Source organism: Herpailurus yagouaroundi, unplaced genomic scaffold, assembly GCF_014898765.1.
Source record: "Herpailurus yagouaroundi ecotype Mexico unplaced genomic scaffold, PumYag 160, whole genome shotgun sequence".
Lineage (NCBI taxonomy): Eukaryota > Metazoa > Chordata > Mammalia > Carnivora > Felidae > Herpailurus > Herpailurus yagouaroundi.
Genome location: NW_024412401.1, coordinates 14,661,599 through 14,671,901, shown reverse-complemented (window position 1 = coordinate 14,671,901; position 10,303 = coordinate 14,661,599). Strand labels below are relative to the sequence as shown.

The following is a 10,303-nucleotide window of genomic DNA, read 5'->3' as shown; positions in this document are numbered from 1 at the left end:
AAAAAAAAAAAAAAAGAGGTTAGAGTGGGAGAGAGCCAAAGCATAAGAGACTGTTGAGAACTGAGAGCAAACTGAGGGTTGATGGGGGGTGGGAGGGAGGAGAGGGTGGGTGATGGGTATTGAGGAGGGCACCTTTTGGGATGAGCACTGGGTGTTGTATGGAAACCAATTTGACAATAAATTTCATATATAAATAAAAAAAAATGAAATACAAAGAATGCCTGTGGGGAAAAAAAAAAAAAGATGAACCTTTCATCAATTTTAAGATAGACACTTTTCACATTTTGTCTTCTCTGAAATCAAGTTAGGTCTTAAAGTAGATGAGACCTTTTCAACTGTTGTCAGGCAGACAGCAGTTGGGATGCAGTTGTCATTGCCTGACTATAAACAAACTAAGCAATTATTCTGGATGGTATGATAAACAACAGAATTCCCTTGATGCTTCAGTCAACAAATCATATAAGGAAAGAATGAATCCTCCTTGTCCTCTCTGAAAAGTCTCCATTGATATATTCTCATAAAATCAAGAAAATCCAACTTTAAAAATAGTAAAATGGATATCCTGATATTTCAGAAGAAAATCTTGGAGATACTGTAGATAACTCTTCTAAGAAAATCTCCATCAGGGGCACCTGGCTGGCTCAGTTGGTATAGCATATGAGTCTTGATCTTGGGGTTGTAAGTGTAAGCCCTACATTGGGTGTAGAAACTACTTTAAAATAAAATCTTTTAAGAAAAAGAGAGAAAGAAAGGGGGGCGGGGAGGGAGGAAAGAAAGAAGGATGGAAGGAAGGAAGAAAATCTCCATCAAAAAATGTTCTTGATGGCACAGAAATAAAGATTGATTTGAAAAACACAGAGCTAAAGAAATCAGAGTTGAAAAATAAGTCCGAAGGGTTGGATGCTAAATGTAAATAGACTTGAGGAAAACCTTAACCAATATATATGGCTTATACTTTTTATATATAAGCCAGAATATATTTTTTAAAAGTTTTTCCTATCACTGGTTTAGTTACTGATGCTATCAAGACTTAAAGGGCCAATTCTCACCCAAATTTAAATTGATTTAAAAGGGCTAAATTAATTATAGAAACTTGGAGCCAGGGAGGGGCAGAAGAGAACTAACCTAAAAAGAGGTTTGTCTTCTATATGAATGATTCATATATATGAACTTACAGCATCCCCACAATAAAACTGGGGTAGGCCAGGCCATTTATTTCTATCCTTATTCAACATACCAGGAAAGAGAAAGACAGGAGAAAGTAAGTGTCAAGTTTGAGGTAGCCCAGCTAAGGGGTGGCCTTTGACTTGAGCTAAGAAGGCGGGTTGGGCTTGTATTCATTCTTTTCCTTCAAATGCTGGTAAAACCTGTGAGAAGTCTGGTGGGTGATCAGGAAGAGAATTCGAGATTCGATCTGTTGAGATCCAGATCAGCTAAGCCCAGGACTAGGATATGTGGTGAAGATGTCATGAATCAGGATGAATATATGAGCTAAGAAGTCAAACCAAAGGCCAAGGGAGCTTAAGTAAATACCCATCCAACATGTGATCAATGATGAACAGGAGACCAATCTGAACCGAATTTAGATATGTGCCAATGATGATATCCCAGAAGCCATGTTGTTCTATGAGTGGCCTAAAAAGCACCAAATGTACTGGTAGGGTCTCATTCCCTAGCCTTGAATATATGTTTTTAAAAAGGAAAAAAAAAAACAAAGAAAGAAAAGAAAAGCTCCTGATACCTCAGCAATATTTGAGTGAGACAATTTGATATTGGTGAAGATAGAGATGAAATGATCAAAAGGTATTTGCTGTGTTTCTACCTTACTTCCTAGCAATTAAAAAAAAAAAAAAAACCAAAGGGGTAGTTTCTCCTTCATTTACCAAGTGGTTATAGTTTAAAAGCTCAAGTCAGGAAATGGATTATTTCAAAGCCCTAGTGGGAAGGCATATATGATTCTTCACTCCAAAGAAATTGCACTAGACCTTTTGGCCTGATAGGTGTAGTCTAGGTGAAGTATTACTTTGTGTTGTCAAGATTCATTTCTTGACTGAGCAGTCACTTCACAAAGTGAGCTCTGTGGTTGGGATTTTGAAGGCTTTTGCTTCTGCTGAAACTCAGAGGTGGGGAATGTTCTGAGGCAAACGAGTACAAACTCTACTTAATTTTCTCCTGCATGTCCGCCTCTTGGGAACATCTCTGAAGAGGAAGGTCAAAAGGTGTGCCTATAGCTGTGTTTTCTTAGGGAAGGTTGCTCTTAAAATGTAGAATAGAGAAGTCAAGCTTCCAGATCTGTCCACAGTGCATGCAAGATATCAACAGCAAATGTCAATAAATAAAAATGTTAAAATAACCCTCTCCCAGAAATCACAAGAGAAGGAAAATAAAGGGATTTAGCCTTCTTTATTACTCATTAAGTAAATCCTGCTTCATACTAGGTGACACAAGAGAGGGTATTTGTGAGTAAGCACTTAGGTGTAGAAGGATGAAGATAAGATTGACCTTTCTTGTTCCAATGAGCCTATGTTTCACCTAGACAATTACACATATGCTTTCTGAGGACTTATGCAGCATATACTAAGATACAAATACATCGGCAGCTGAATGGTTGAAACTCATAAAGTCATTTCATGAACGGTCTGTCTTGGACTCTTTTTGTTTTCACTCTGGGGTAACAAATATAATTCCAGAGTACATTTTTATATCTATATCTATATTCATATCTGCATTTGTATTTATTCTCAGAATGAAGAGAATGCGTTGCAGACAGGACTTAAACTTTAGAATTAATTGGACATGGATATATAATATAAGTCCAGTTTTATCATTCATTTATTGATTGATTCTGTGGAAGGTACACAATATCTTTGAGGCTTGATCTCCTTATCTATCAGGGAGAGTATTATAATGTATTTAAGGGAACTGAGTAAGTAACTAATCTCTGTTTGGTCTTTAGGTTAAAGGCAGTAGGTTGCCTATCTGTTCTTCCCATGGTAGCTCCCACAGACACACCTTGAGCTTTATCTCCCCTCCTTCAGGATGGCATTTATAGTATTTCTATGTTTAGAATTATCCTTTGCTAGCTCAGTCAACATTGAGCACTTAATGTATGACAATAACTGTGTTCTAGGCACTTAATAAAAGAGACAAAACCCCTTTTCTCTGGGAACTGACAGTCTAGTGGGCCTGCTAGACTCTCTTTATTTTCCTTGCTTGCACCTCCATTCCACCTCTCCTCCAGACTTCACTTCAAGAGTTTCCCCTTAGGTGAAAGTTTTTTTGTGTTTTATTTATCACACACAATCTGTGTGTCCTCTGAAGTTCTGTACCATTTTCCTGCTTTTGCTGCTAGGTGGCTTTTTATTGTTAGCTTCCCTGTAGAGTTGTTGTTTTTTTTGTTTGTTTTGTTTTGTTTTGTTTTGTTTTGATGTGTCTTTCCTAACTGCTTGTTGCTGGATGGTGAAAGGTCTAGAATATATGCTTTCAGAAGGGAAGCACGATTCAGTGTGTTTTATTCACCATGTGTCCCCAATAACTGTAGTGGACAAATAGCACGTTCTCTATAACTATTTTGCACGAGTGGATACCTTTGTATCCCGCACATTACTTTGCTTTGATATAGAGAAAGAATTGGATTTGCACTCAAAATTCCTGGATTTAAAACTAAGCTCGAGGGCCACCTGGGTGGCTCAGTCGGTTAAGCGTCCAACTTTGGCTCAGGTCATGATGTCGTGGTTCATCAGTTCAAGCCCCGTGTCGCGCTCTGTGCTGACAGCTCAGAGCCTGGAGTCTGCTTCAGATTCTGTGTCTCCTTCTCTCTCTGCCCTCCCCTGCTGATGCTGTGTCTCTCCTTGCCTCTCAGACCTGAGCAAATGTTTAAAAAAAATTTTTTTTTAAAAAGCTCAAAACTGATTTTCCTTCTGAGACTCAGCTTCCTCTATAAGATGGTAATAATATTTTTGCTTTACTCACATAACAGAATTGTTTTTGAAGATCTATTAAGTGTGATATCTCTGGAAAAGAACTTGTTTGTTCACTAGTAAATGAGTACAGGTTATTACACCTAAGCCCATAATGATTACTGTTGAATGAATGAATATATTATAGACCGAATGTGTGTATTATAGACTAAATGTATGTATTGTATAATGTATGTGCTCCCACTAAAATTCGTATGTTGAAGCTCTAATTCCCAACATGATGGGATTTAGAGATGGGGTCTTTGGAAGAGAATTAGGGTTAGATGAGGTTATGAGGGTGGAGCTTTCCTGATGGGGTTTATCCTTTATAAAAAAAGACGTGAGAAATAGCTCCTCCCTCCCCCATGTCACCTCATGTGGGGCACAAACAAGACACATGAGCACATAGGGAGACAGCAGCCACCAGCAAGGTAAGAGAAAAGGGCTCAGGATAAAATCTACCTTACCAGCCCCTTGATCTTAGGCCTCTCAGTCTCCAAAACTGTGATAAATTTCTGGTGTTTAAGCCACCCAATCTGTAGTATTCTGTATGGCAGTCTGAGATAAAGCATGAATGCATAAGAAGGAAAAGATAGGTTTTTGTGAAGTCTGGGCAATTTAGGGATTCAATCAAAAGGTAAATAAAGGCACTCCGGAGGTGACACAGGCTTCAGCCATTTCAAAGAATTAGTTGATGCTTAAAAGTGTGGTGCTATAACTTTACTGAGTGTATTTCCTGAGATCAGCTTTCTCCTACATTCAGGACAAAATGGAAAGAATTAAACTGTGTATTAAGAGACTGAAATCTCAGCAGGTACCTTTGGGCAAGTCACTTTAACTCTCTCACTGTCTACTGTCTTATCTATAAAATGAAGATTAAAATGCCCAACATGTCTGCCTCCTGGCATGGTGGTGATGACCAAGAAAGTTTACGTGTTGATGAATGACTTATAAACTATTGTCAATCAAATGTGAGGTATTATTAGTAATAGCTTGCCATTAAAGACTCATGGTTTGTGCCACATCCTTTGTTTCTCAAAATTAACGTTCTTACCCAAGATTTACTTAGGATCTAGAGATTCCTAGCATCCTAGAATTTAATGAGGTGTTAATTTCTCAGACCACACAACAATCCTGTGGGCCATGTTTGGCAGGGAAAAACTGTTCCACAGAGGCAAAGGAAATCGTCCAGGGTCACACAGCTTGCTGACAGCACAACTAGGTTTCCAACACACATCTAATAACTGCAGATAGGGACCTCTTTGCATTAAAGCCCAAAGATCTGAGCCCTCTTGTTTTCAAATACCATAGGTTTTATTGTCAGTGAGACCTAGTTTCTCTTATTATCACATTCAATGCAGTAATGATAATATCTGAGATTTTATGAAATCTTCTACCCTTTAATATAAATTTTGGTAAACGTACAGTATTCTTATTGGCGACTTATTTTACAGGTGCAATTAACAATGGGTCCCTGGAGATCAGATTGGCAGGGTACCTGTGTTGCTGATGGATAATTTTTCACACGGATTTTTAAATGGCCCATTACTACAAAATGTTTTATGCTTATAAATCATAAAAAAAAAAAAGGTGTGTGATCCTGCATCTTTGGAACTTTCAGTGCTGGCACAGAATAAGAGGACTGAGGTGCATATTCCTTATCTGTACATACTAGTTATTAAGTGAGTAAGTTATTAAAAAAACAATATAGGTAGGGAGGTCTAGATTGCATTTAAGTTTCTAGAGGAAGGATGGTGATGAGGTATAGAATTTTAAAATAGGCTTTTGAATGTAGTCTATAGAAGGCACATGGTAGAAGTTAAGAAGAAATTATACTTCACTAAGCACCATTCTTTTGTAGAATAGTAACAATAGCAAAAAAGACATTGATGACCTCAGAGAAACATGAATAACACACGATGGCTCAGATTATATTGACAGCCTAACCTGACTCCCAGGAATTTAGAGCAAATTTGGTATGCAGAAGCCAGATGGGTTTCTTTAAGACCCCTTCTATTTTTTAAAGATCTTGTTAAGTCAGACTTGGAGGAAGAACAGAAGATACTTTTTTTCCTGGAGTGGAATACATTTCCCTCCCTGTAAATCTTGTCATTCAATGGCAGTTCAATAAGAGGAGACTAAGCTCGGGACTTTAAGTGTAGTGTGGAAAGGGACCTGGCTCAGTCCTCAGGAGCATTCCTATTCTCCTAGCTAAGGTTTCCATCTAGGAAGCCCCAAAGGGGCTGACTGAGGTCATGATACAATTTTAGGACCAAAAGGAGCAAAGAGCCCAACTGAGAAGCTTTTCCTTTAAGCATAAGATCATGATTTCTTACTGTGAGAGCTAGCCATGGTGCCACAGCATAGATCTAAATAATTGTGATTAACAAACAAATAAAAGCCAGGATTGTTGGTATTCCTTTACCCAAGTGAAATATAAGCCAACTAGTTATATTTCTCAGACTTTGTTCTCTCCTCCTGATGACAAACATATTGAGAATCTGATATGTGCTTAGCTGATCTGATAATCAAAATTATGAAGAAAATTGAGGCTGTCCTTTGGTATCCAGTCAGTAAGTTTCATTTGCTTAAAGATTAGGTAAAATAATGTCACAGGGTGCCAGTTCTGCCACAGTGAATGTCAACAGAGGCTTTGAACAAATCTGGCTGCTGCATCCTGGTACAGGACACACCTCTCCAATACACTGTTCTGGGTATAGAAGAAGCCACAAAAGAACCTCTTTGGCTACTTTTATTCTGGGTAAACATACCCAAGATCTCTATCCAGAACATTACTGCATGGAAGTGTGTGTGCACATGTGTATAACTGAATCAAAGTTCTTTCCTGTACCTGTGAACAATTGAGTATGGCTCTGCTTAATTTTTGAGCTGCTGTCATAATTTTCTTATTCATCAGAATTAAAAGTTTATCATTATAATCGCTATTGTAATCATCATCATCACCACTAACAATTATGAGTCCTTTACATGAAGATAAAGGTGAGTAGTATTACTCTCATAGGTAAGGTAACTTTGGTTTAGAGACATAAAAGATGTTTACATAGGAGAATTTTGGCAAAGTCCCTGTTCAAAGTTAGGGTCTATGGATCCAAATGGGCTTCATTTTACCATCACATCATACTGCATCCAACACATGCCGGCCCCTGGAAGACTTAAAACCTGAGGATTAATGGAGGAGTTTTGCTTCAGTTAGGAACCACCATCTTTTTTTTTTTTTTAATTTTTTTAATGTTTATTCATTTTGAGAGACAGAACAGAGCATGAACAGGGGAGGGGCACAGAGAGAGGGAGACAGAATCCAGAACAGGCTCCAGGCTCTGAGCTGTCAGCACAGAGCCCAATGTGGGGCTCGAACTCACTGACTGTGAGATCATGACCTGAGCTGAAGTGGGACACTCAACTGACTGAGCCACCCAGGTGCCCCCCCCCCCTTTTTAAAAATAGTAACCACCATCTTTAATCTGACCACCTTGGACTCTTAGAAGATGTATAATTTGAAAATAAGGAGATACTTTAGATCATACATGTATGTAAAGGTAATAAAAACCCTACCACATCAAATATAAATCATTGCCCTTTCTATCACTCAGCTTTTAAACAACTTGTGTTTTTGGGTGATTGCTGCCCACCCACCATCTCATTCATAGTAACCCCTTCTTAAGCCATTCATACCCTTATTCAACAAATATTTTAGAAAGCACCTGCTTTATATCAGGCACTGCTCTAGGGGCTAAAGAAATGGCAGTGAAAGAACAAATACAAAGTCTCATCAGAATTCAGAATAAAAATGTGATGATTAAAATTGATTTTCAAACAGTGATTGGTTTATTTTACTTAGAGTCCAGAAAAAAACACTAGTTTTTCTCTTTCCCAATATCACTCTGAATCAAACCACACCCACAACTGAGTCTGTGCATGTCATGCATGCAGGGCATTATGCTAGGTTCTATGGAACTATCAGAAAAAAAGAAGTTTTGCTCTCATGTAGCAAGAGTATGAATGCAATGTTTCCAAGAATTGGGATTTTTCTAAAACTCTTTCTAGGATTCATTCTTTATAATATATCCATTAATGCCTTAGCAAATCACTGTTTGATAAATTCATGAAGCCCTGTGTGTCTTACACGTGTTCCATGGTGTAAGTCTTTAGGGATTAGGCATTTCCACCTGCCAGTGCCATGCCTAGCAAGATCTGATGCAAAAACTATTTCCCTAGCATGCCAATTGGCAAAGGCATGACATTAGGTTTTGTTCTGGCAAACAGATTAGCCCTCTAAGGGTTAATTAGGAAGACAGCCCCTTTCAGGGCCTAGTATTGTTTACTTCAGTCGTTTTCATGCAAACTGCCATGTTTCACTTGGGTACTAATTGTGCCTGATGGACCCATTATTTTGTAATCAGAGCAGTTCCTTAGCTAGCTCTCTGGGGGTTAATTAAATGGATGAGGTAGTGCCCCGGATATTACTAGCAGACAGGACCACTTGAATTTCTCACCAACCGCCTTGGAAAAAGTCCTGTTACTATGAACAGTCGGGTTTCGCAGAACCAGTGGTGCCTTCCACAGTTGGAGTTTATTAGGTTACTGTACCAAGACAAGGCCAGCTGATCCATCACTACAGGCCTACCTGGCTTAGCCCTTTTTTTGCCTCAGAGGACTTGTGCCAATGGATTCTGGAAACCCAGCCTGCATATAGGCAGCCTGTTGACTGCAGAAGATGATTCCAGCCCCAGGTTAAATATGTACACCTCATGGAAATGTCGGTGTCTTCAAGCTGAAGGCACTTAAAAGCTAGAAGAGCGGCAGTCTACCCTGAGACACTGTATTAGACACAGCAAGAGACCACAATGATTGGTAAGGTGATTAGACATTGCTCTGATGTTGTTATGTCACTGCTGTGGCCAATGGGGGCTGACCTTGTAATCTGCCAGTTCTCTTCCCCTTGTGGTTTTTTTTTCCCCCTACTGAATTCCTAGCTTAAGAATCTTTGTGTAAAGTGATCGCACATTAGTTTTTGTCTCATGTTATTCTTTTTTTTTTTTTTTTTGCAACAAACCCACTGGGATTTAATAACTAGTAGAGAACATTGTGTACTGAGGTGTGGATGAGGAAATGGTGAATTCTAGAGCTCAAATATCTAAGCCTTTCTGTGTTTGGGACCATTGGAGAAGACAGCAGACCAGAAAAGGGATTTTCTTTTTCTTTTTCTTTTTCTTTTTTTTTTTTTTTACATAAGGCTTTATGCCCAGACCCACAATAGCACTTAAAATGAAATCTTTCTGTTGCATGTAGCAATGTCCGAACTATAATCATAGGTAACTTAGGAAAATGGTCTTTTCCTAAAGTTGTCTATGGAGTTAGCTCTTACACAGTCTTTATGTCAGGACTATGGTGGTTTGCTTGTAGAGAATGTAATGTGGTGGGAAGTGCACATGATAGAGTGTGAAGACCTAAATTCAGTTCTTATTTCTTCTTTGTATTAGTTGCATGATTGGAGCATTTACTTTACTTCTAGTCTCAATTTCCTTACTTTAAAATGTGGATAATTATACTGACCTACTTTCTGCCACAGGATTATTGTAAAAATCACACAAAGCAACTGCCATATATTACATGGCCCAATTAATACTATGTAAATGAAAGACTGGCAGGATTAAAAAATATGCATAGTCCAGAAAAAAATGTTCCAAATGCATTAAGCATTAACAATCAAGTGTAATGTGTAAGCCTTAAAAACAAAAGAATCTGTAATGATGGATGACATTTTATTATATTCCTCCATTTCTATACATACAAACAAAAAGTATGAATTGTTCCTAGCTGTATTTAGCAATTTCAGTATTTTTCCAGAAACTAACCTGATACTGAGGCTTTTTGCCTTGCCTCTATGATACCTTTCTATCAGAGCAAGAAAAATGTCAGAGAAAGTTATGTCCATCTGATGTGGGTAGAAATCAACTGTAGCATTAGGAGTAAAGGTAATACTGGAAATATATTAGGCATGTGAAATGTCCAGAACAGGCAAATCTATAGAGACAGAAAGTAGATGACTGGTTGCCAGAGTCACTGCTAATGAGTACAGGACTTTTTGGGGAATTGATGAAAGTGTGGTGATGATTGCACAACCCTATGAACACCCTAAAAACCATTGAATTGTACATTCAAAATAGGTGCATTGTATTATACGTAAATTATGTCGGTAAAGCTGTTATTCAAAAAAGTACATTTAGAAATTTTATATATATGTATATATAATTATATATGTATAATGCATGTATGTGTGTAAGTACATATACGTATTATGATATATATTAGGACACATGGTG

General features: G+C 38.1%; 1 protein-coding gene across 4 annotated transcripts in view; it reads left to right on the top strand.

Moving 5' to 3' along the window:
- LINGO2 (leucine rich repeat and Ig domain containing 2) overlaps positions 1–10,303 on the top strand; it is a 508,494-nt gene that overhangs the window by 394,735 nt on the left and 103,456 nt on the right. The window contains exon 1 of one of the 4 annotated variants that reach the window (XM_040481443.1): positions 8,493–8,831. The exons of the other annotated variants lie outside the window; for them this stretch is intronic. The gene's annotated coding sequence lies outside the window, so the exon portion shown is untranslated. Of the gene's footprint in view, positions 1–8,492; positions 8,832–10,303 lie in introns of those variants that run through there. 4 annotated transcript variants of the gene reach the window in all.